The sequence below is a fragment of the Pleurodeles waltl genome, chromosome 12 (genome assembly GCF_031143425.1).
Source record: "Pleurodeles waltl isolate 20211129_DDA chromosome 12, aPleWal1.hap1.20221129, whole genome shotgun sequence".
NCBI lineage: Eukaryota > Metazoa > Chordata > Amphibia > Caudata > Salamandridae > Pleurodeles > Pleurodeles waltl.
This window is the reverse complement of record NC_090451.1, coordinates 21,975,241-21,984,553: the sequence shown is the minus strand read 5'-3', so window position 1 is coordinate 21,984,553 and position 9,313 is coordinate 21,975,241.

Below are 9,313 nucleotides of genomic sequence, written 5' to 3'. Positions count from 1 at the left end.
GTAACCAGCAACAGACGGCTGTCTCATGGCCTGCTTCCTCTAGTAACCAGCAGCAGAGAGCTGACTCATGGCCTGCTACCTCTAGTAACCAGCAGCAGAGGGCTTTCTCATGGCCTGCCACCTCTAATAACCAGCAGCAGAGGGCTGTCTCATGGCCTGCTACCTCTAGTAACCAGCAGCAGAGGGCTGTCTCATGGCCTGCTACCTCTAGTAACCAGCAGCAGAAGGCTGTCTCATGGCCTGCCACCTCTAATAACCAGCAGCAGAGGGCTGTCTCATGGCCTGCTACCTCTAGTAACCAGCAGCAGAGGGCTGTCTCATGGCCTGCTACCTCTCGTAACCAGCAGCAGAGAGCTGTCTCATGGCCTGCTACCTCTAGTAACCAGCATCAGAGGACTGTGTCTCATGGCCTGCTACCTCTGGTAACCAGCAGCAGAGGGCTGTCTCATGGCCTGCTACCTCTAGTAACCAGCAGCAGAGGGCTGTCTCATGGCCTGCCACCTCTAATAACCAGCAGCAGAGGGCTGTCTCGTGGCCTGCTACCTCTAGTAACCAGCAACAGACGGCTGTCTCATGGCCTGATACCTCTAGCAACCAGCAACAGAGGGCTGTGTCCCGTGTCCTGCTACTTCTAGCAACCAGCAGCAGAGGGCTGTGTCTCGTGTCCTGCTACCTCTAGTAACCAGCAGCAGAGGGCTGTCTCTCGTGGCCTGCTACCTCTAGTAACCAGCAGCAGAGGGCTGTTTCATGGCCTGCCACCTCTAATAACCAGTAGCAGAGGGCTGTCTCATGGCCTGCTACCTCTGGTAACCAGCAACAGACGGCTGTCTCATGGCCTGCTTCCTCTAGTAACCAGCAGCAGAGAGCTGACTCATGGCCTGCTACCTCTAGTAACCAGCAGCAGAGGGCTTTCTCATGGCCTGCCACCTCTAATAACCAGCAGCAGAGGGCTGTCTCATGGCCTGCTACCTCTAGTAACCAGCAGCAGAGGGCTGTCTCATGGCCTGCTACCTCTAGTAACCAGCAGCAGAAGGCTGTCTCATGGCCTGCCACCTCTAATAACCAGCAGCAGAGGGCTGTCTCATGGCCTGCTACCTCTAGTAACCAGCAGCAGAGGGCTGTCTCATGGCCTGCTACCTCTCGTAACCAGCAGCAGAGAGCTGTCTCATGGCCTGCTACCTCTAGTAACCAGCATCAGAGGGCTGTGTCTCGTGTTCTGCTACCTCTAGTAACCAGCAGCAGAGGGCTGTGTCTCGTGTTCTGCTACCTCTAGAAACCAGCAGCAGAGGGCTGTCTCATGGCCTGCTACCTCTAGTAACCAGCAGCAGAGGGCTGTCTCATGGCCTGCTACCTCTCGTAACCAGCAGCAGAGAGCTGTCTCATGGCCTACTACCTCTAGTAACCAGCAGCAGAGGGCTGTGTCTCGTGTTCTGCTACCTCTAGTAACCAGCAGCAGAGGGCTGTCTCATGGCCTGTTACCTCTAGTAACCAGCAGCAGAGGGCTGTCTCGTGGCCTGCTACCTCTAGTAACCAGCAGCAGAGGGCTGTGTCTCGTGTTATGCTACCTCTAGTAACCAGCAGCAGAGGGCTGTCTCGTGGCCTGCTACCTCTAGTAACCAGCAGCAGAGGGCTGTCTCTCGTGACCTGCTACCTCTGGTAACCAGCAGCAGAGGGCTGTCTCATGGCCTGCCACCTCTAATAACCAGCAGCAGAGGGCTGTCTCATGACCTGCTACCTCTAGTAACCAGCAGCAGAGGGCTGTCTCATGGCCTGCTACCTCTAGTAACCAGCAGCAGAGAGCTGTCTCATGGCCTGCTACCTCTAGTAACCAGCAGCAGAAGGCTGTCTCATGGCCTGCCACCTCTAATAACCAGCAGCAGAGGGCTGTCTCATGGCCTGCCACCTCTAGTAACCAGCAGCAGAGGGCTGTCTCATGGCCTGCTACCTCTCGTAACCAGCAGCAGAGGGCTGTCTCATGGCCTGCCACCTCTAATAACCAGCAGCAGAGGGCAGTCTCATGGCCTGCTACCTCTAGTAACCCGCAACAGACGGCTGTCTCATGGCCTGATACCTCTAGAAAGCAGCAACAGAGGGCTGTGTCCCGTGTCCTGCTACCTCTAGCAACCAGCAGCAGAGGACTGTGTCTCGTGTCCTGCTACCTCTAGTAACCAGCAGCAGAGGACTGTGTCTCATGGCCTGCTACCTCTGGTAACCAGCAGCAGAGGGCTGTCTCATGGCCTGCCACCTCTAGTAACCAGCAGAAGAGGGCTGTCTCATGGCCTGCCACCTCTGATAACCAGCAGCAGAGGGCTGTCTCATGGCCTGCTACCTCTAGTAACCAGCAACAGACGGCTGTCTCATGGCCTGATACCTCTAGTAACCAGCAGCAGAGGGCTGTCTCATGGCCTGCTACCTCTCGTAACCAGCAGCAGAGAGCTGTCTCATGGCCTACTACCTCTAGTAACCAGCAGCAAAGGGCTGTGTCTCGTGTTCTGCTACCTCTAGTAACCAGCAGCAGAGGGCTGTGTCTCGTGTTATGCTACCTCTAGTAACCAGCAGCAGAGGGCTGTCTCATGGCCTGCCACCTCTAATAACCAGCAGCAGAGGGCTGTCTCATGGCCTGCTACCTCTAGTAACCAGCAGCAGAGGGCTGTCTCATGGCCTGCTACCTCTAGTAACCAGCAGCAGAGAGCTGTCTCATGGCCTGCCACCTCTAGTAACCAGCAGCAGAAGGCTGTCTCATGGCCTCCCACCTCTAGTAACCAGCAGCAGAGCGCTGTGTCTCGTGTTATGCTACCTCTAGTAACCAGCAGCAGAGGGCTGTCTCATGGCCTGCCACCTCTAATAACCAGCAGCAGAGGGCAGTCTCATGGCCTGCTGCCTCTAGTAACCAGCAACAGACGGCTGTCTCATGGCCTGATACCTCTAGTAACCAGCAGCAGAGGGCTGTCTCTCGTAGCCTGCTACCTCTAGTAACCAGCAGCAGAGGGCTGTTTCATGGCCTGCCACCTCTAGTAACCAGCAGCAGAGGGCTGTCTCATGGCCTGCTTCCTCTAGTAACCAGCAGCTGAGAGCTGACTCATGGCCTGCTACCTCTAGTAACCAGCAGCAGAGGGCTTTCTCATGGCCTGCCACCTCTAATAACCAGCAGCAGAGGGCTGTCTCATGGCCTGCTACCTCTAGTAACCAGCAGCAGAGGGCTGTCTCATGGCCTGCTACCTCTAGTAACCAGCAGCAGAAGGCTGTCTCATGGCCTGCCACCTCTAATAACCAGCAGCAGAGGGCTGTCTCATGGCCTGCTACCTCTAGTAACCAGCAGCAGAGGGCTGTCTCATGGCCTGCTACCTCTCGTAACCAGCAGCAGAGAGCTGTCTCATGGCCTGCTACCTCTAGTAACCAGCATCAGAGGACTGTGTCTCATGGCCTGCTACCTCTGGTAACCAGCAGCAGAGGGCTGTCTCATGGCCTGCTACCTCTAGTAACCAGCAGCAGAGGGCTGTCTCATGGCCTGCCACCTCTAATAACCAGCAGCAGAGGGCTGTCTCGTGGCCTGCTACCTCTAGTAACCAGCAACAGACGGCTGTCTCATGGCCTGATACCTCTAGCAACCAGCAACAGAGGGCTGTGTCCCGTGTCCTGCTACTTCTAGCAACCAGCAGCAGTGGGCTGTGTCTCGTGTCCTGCTACCTCTAGTAACCAGCAGCAGAGGGCTGTCTCTCGTGGCCTGCTACCTCTAGTAACCAGCAGCAGAGGGCTGTTTCATGGCCTGCCACCTCTAATAACCAGTAGCAGAGGGCTGTCTCATGGCCTGCTACCTCTGGTAACCAGCAACAGACGGCTGTCTCATGGCCTGCTTCCTCTAGTAACCAGCAGCAGAGAGCTGACTCATGGCCTGCTACCTCTAGTAACCAGCAGCAGAGGGCTTTCTCATGGCCTGCCACCTCTAATAACCAGCAGCAGAGGGCTGTCTCATGGCCTGCTACCTCTAGTAACCAGCAGCAGAGGGCTGTCTCATGGCCTGCTACCTCTAGTAACCAGCAGCAGAAGGCTGTCTCATGGCCTGCCACCTCTAATAACCAGCAGCAGAGGGCTGTCTCATGGCCTGCTACCTCTAGTAACCAGCAGCAGAGGGCTGTCTCATGGCCTGCTACCTCTCGTAACCAGCAGCAGAGAGCTGTCTCATGGCCTGCTACCTCTAGTAACCAGCATCAGAGGGCTGTGTCTCGTGTTCTGCTACCTCTAGTAACCAGCAGCAGAGGGCTGTGTCTCGTGTTCTGCTACCTCTAGAAACCAGCAGCAGAGGGCTGTCTCATGGCCTGCTACCTCTAGTAACCAGCAGCAGAGGGCTGTCTCATGGCCTGCTACCTCTCGTAACCAGCAGCAGAGAGCTGTCTCATGGCCTACTACCTCTAGTAACCAGCAGCAGAGGGCTGTGTCTCGCGTTCTGCTACCTCTAGTAACCAGCAGCAGAGGGCTGTCTCATGGCCTGTTACCTCTAGTAACCAGCAGCAGAGGGCTGTCTCGTGGCCTGCTACCTCTAGTAACCAGCAGCAGAGGGCTGTGTCTCGTGTTATGCTACCTCTAGTAACCAGCAGCAGAGGGCTGTCTCGTGGCCTGCTACCTCTAGTAACCAGCAGCAGAGGGCTGTCTCTCGTGACCTGCTACCTCTGGTAACCAGCAGCAGAGGGCTGTCTCATGGCCTGACACCTCTAATAACCAGCAGCAGAGGGCTGTCTCATGACCTGCTACCTCTAGTAACCAGCAGCAGAGGGCTGTCTCATGGCCTGCTACCTCTAGTAACCAGCAGCAGAGAGCTGTCTCATGGCCTGCTACCTCTAGTAACCAGCAGCAGAAGGCTGTCTCATGGCCTGCCACCTCTAATAACCAGCAGCAGAGGGCTGTCTCATGGCCTGCCACCTCTAGTAACCAGCAGCAGAGGGCTGTCTCATGGCCTGCTACCTCTCGTAACCAGCAGCAGAGGGCTGTCTCATGGCCTGCCACCTCTAATAACCAGCAGCAGAGGGCAGTCTCATGGCCTGCTACCTCTAGTAACCCGCAACAGACGGCTGTCTCATGGCCTGATACCTCTAGAAAGCAGCAACAGAGGGCTGTGTCCCGTGTCCTGCTACCTCTAGCAACCAGCAGCAGAGGACTGTGTCTCGTGTCCTGCTACCTCTAGTAACCAGCAGCAGAGGACTGTGTCTCATGGCCTGCTACCTCTGGTAACCAGCAGCAGAGGGCTGTCTCATGGCCTGCCACCTCTAGTAACCAGCAGAAGAGGGCTGTCTCATGGCCTGCCACCTCTGATAACCAGCAGCAGAGGGCTGTCTCATGGCCTGCTACCTCTAGTAACCAGCAACAGACGGCTGTCTCATGGCCTGATACCTCTAGCAACCAGCAACAGGGTACTGTGTCCCGTGTCCTGCTACCTCTAGCAACCAGCAGCAGAGGGCTGTGTCTCGTGTCCTGCTACCTCTAGTAACCAGCAGCAGAGGGCTGTGTCTCGTGTCCTGCTACCTCTAGTAACCAGCAGCAGAGGGCTATCTCATGGCCTGCTATCTCTAGTAACCAGCAGCAGAGGGCTGTGTCTCATGGCCTGCTACCTCTAGTAACCAGCAGCAGAGGGCTGTGTCTCGTGTCCTGCTACCTCTAGTAACCAGCAGCAGAGGGCTGTCTCATGGCCTGCTTCCTCTAGTAACCAGCAACAGACGGCTGTCTCATGGCCTGATACCTCTAGCAACCAGCAACAGAGGGCTGTGTCCCGTGTCCTGCTACCTCTTGCAACCAGCAGCAGAGGACTGTGTCTCGTGTCCTTCTACCTCTAGTAACCAGCAGCAGAGGGCTGTCTCATGGCCTGCCACCACTAATAACCAGCAGCAGAGGGCTGTCTCATGGCCTGCTACCTCTAGTAACCAGCAACAGACGGCTGTCTCATGGCCTGCTACCTCTGGTAACCAGCAGCAAAGGGCTGTATCTCGTGTTCTGCTACCTCTAGTAACCAGCAGCACAGGGCTGTGTCTCGTGTTCTGTTACCTCTAGTAACCAGCAGCAGAGGGCTGTCTCATGGCCTGCCACCTCTAATAACCAGCAGCAGAGGGCTGTCTCATGGCCTGCTACCTCTAGTAACCAGCAACAGACGGCTGTCTCATGGCCTGATACCTCTAGCAACCAGCAACAGAGGGCTGTGTCCCGTGTCCTGCTACCTCTAGCAACCAGCAGCAGAGGACTGTGTCTCGTGTCCTTCTACCTCTAGTAACCAGCAGCAGAGGGCTGTCTCCCGTAGCCTGCTACCTCTAGTAACCAGCAGCAGAGGGCTGTCTCGTGGCCTGCTACCTCTAGTAACCAGCAGCAGAGTTCTGTGTCTCATGGCCTGCTACCTCTGGGAACCAGCAGCAAAGGGCTGTGTCTCGTGTTCTGCTACATCTAGTAACCAGCAGCAGAGGGCTGTGTCTCGTGTTCTGCTACCTCTAGTAACCAGCAGCAGAGTGCTGTCTCATGGCCTGCTACCTCTAGTAACCAGCAGCAGAGGGCTGTCTCATGGCCTGCTACCTCTAGTAACCAGCAGCAGAGAGCTGACTCATGGCCTTCTACCTCTAGTAACCAGCAGCAGAGGGCTGTCTCATGGCCTGCCACCTCTAGTAACCAGCAGCAGAGGGCTGTCTTATGGCCTGCTACCTCTAGTAACCAGCAGCAGAGGGCTGTCTCATGGCCTGCTACCTCTAGTAACCAGCAGCAGAAGGCTGTCTCATGGCCTGCCACCTCTAATAACCAGCAGCAGAGGGCTGTCTCATGGCCTGCTACCTCTAGTAACCAGCAGCAGAGGGCTGTCTCATGGCCTGCTACCTCTCGTAACCAGCAGCAGAGAGCTGTCTCATGGCCTGCTACCTCTAGTAACCAGCATCAGAGGGCTGTGTCTCGTGTTCTGCTACCTCTAGTAACCAGCAGCAGAGGGCTGTCTCATGGCCTGCTACCTCTAGTAACCAGCAGCAGAGGGCTGTCTCATGGCCTGCTACCTCTCGTAAGCAGCAGCAGAGAGCTGTCTCATGGCCTGCTACCTCTAGTAACCAGCAGCAAAGGGCTGTGTCTCGTGTTCTGCTACCTCTAGTAACCAGCAGCAGAGGGCTGTGTATCATGTTATGCTACCTCTAGTAACCAGCAGCAGAGGGCTGTGTCATGGCCTGCTACCTCTAGTAACCAGCAGCAGAGGGCTGTCTCGTGGCCTTCTACCCCTAGTAACCAGCAGCAGAGGGCTGTCTCATGGCCTGCCACCTCTAATAACCAGCAGCAGAGGGCTGTCTCATGGCCTGCTACCTCTAGGAACCAGCAGCAGAGGGCTGTCTCATTCCTGCTACCTCTAGTAACCAGCAGCAGAGAGCTGTCTCATGGCCTGCCACCTCTAGTAACCAGCAGCAGAAGGCTGTCTCATGGCCTGCCACCTCTAATAACCAGCAGCAGAGAGCTGTCTCATGGCCTGCTACCTCTAGTAACCAGCAGCAGAGGGCTGTCTCATGGCCTGCTACCTCTAGTAACCAGCAGCAGAGGGCTGTCTCATGGCCTGCCACCTCTAATAACCAGCAGCAGAGGGCAGTCTCATGGCCTGCTGCCTCTAGTAACCAGCAACAGACGGCTGTCTCATGGCCTGATACCTCTAGAAAGCAGCAACAGAGGGCTGTGTCCTGTGTCCTGCTACCTCTAGCAACCAGCAGCAGAGGACTTTGTCTCGTGTCCTGCTACCTCTAGTAACCAGCAGAAGAGGACTGTGTCTCATGGCCTGCTACCTCTGGTAACCAGCAGCAGAGGGCTGTCTCATGGCCTGCTACCTCTAGTAACCAGCAGCAGAGGGCTGTCTCATGGCCTGCCACCTCTAATAACCAGCAGCAGAGGACTGTCTCGTGGCCTGCTACCTCTAGTAACCAGCAACAGACGGCTGTCTCATGGCCTGATACCTCTAGCAACCAGCAACAGAGGGCTGTGTCCCGTGTCCTGCTACTTCTAGCAACCAGCAGCAGAGGGCTGTGTCTCGTGTTATGCTACCTCTAGTAACCAGCAGCAGAGGGCTGTCTCATGGCCTGCTACCTCTCGTAACCAGCAGCAGAGGGCTGTCTCATGGCCTTCCACCTCTAATAATCAGCAGCAGAGGGCAGTCTCATGGCCTGCTGCCTCTAGTAACCAGCAACAGACGGCTGTCTCATGGCCTGATACCTCTAGTAACCAGCAGCAGAGGGCTGTCTCTCGTGGCCTGCTACCTCTAGTAACCAGCAGCAGAGGGCTGTTTCATGGCCTGCCACCTCTAATAACCAGTAGCAGAGGGCTGTCTCATGGCCTGCTACCTCTGGTAACCAGCAACAGACGGCTGTCTCATGGCCTGCTTCCTCTAGTAACCAGCAGCAGAGAGCTGACTCATGGCCTGCTACCTCTTGTAACCAGCAGCAGAGGGCTGTCTCATGGCCTGCCACCTCTAATAACCAGCAGCAGAGGGCTGTCTCATGGCCTGCTACCTCTAGTAACCAGCAGCAGAGGGCTGTCTCATGGCCTGCCACCTCTAATAACCAGCAGCAGGGGGCTGTCTCGTGGCCTGCTACCTCTAGTAACCAGCAACAGACGGCTGTCTCTTGGCCTGATACCTCTAGCAACCAGCAACAGAGGGCTGTGTCCCGTGTCCTGCTACTTCTAGCAACCAGCAGCAGAGGGCTGTGTCTCGTGTTATGCTACCTCTAGTAACCAGCAGCAGAGGGCTGTCTCATGGCCTGCTACGTCTCGTAACCAGCAGCAGAGGGGTGTCTCATGGCCTGCCACCTCTAATAACCAGCAGCAGAGGGCAGTCTCATGGCCTGCTGCCTCTAGTAACCAGCAACAGACGGCTGTCTCATGGCCTGATACCTCTAGTAACCAGCAGCAGAGGGCTGTCTCTCGTGGCCTGCTACCTCTAGTAACCAGCAGCAGAGGGCTGTTTAATGGCCTGCCACCTCTAATAACCAGTAGCAGAGGGCTGTCTCATGGCCTGCTACCTCTGGTAACCAGCAACAGACGGCTGTCTCATGGCCTGCTTCCTCTAGTAACCAGCAGCAGAGAGCTGACTCATGGCCTGCTACCTCTAGTAACCAGCAGCAGAGGGCTGTCTCATGGCCTGCTACCTCTAGTAACCAGCAGCAGAGGGCTGTGTCTCATGGCCTGCTACCTCTGGTAACCAGCAGCAGAGGGCTGTCTCATGGCCTGCTACCTCTAGTAACCAGCAGCAGAGGGCTGTCTCATGGCCTGCCACCTCTAATAACCAGCAGCAGAGGGCTGTCTCGTGGCCTGCTACCTCTAGTAA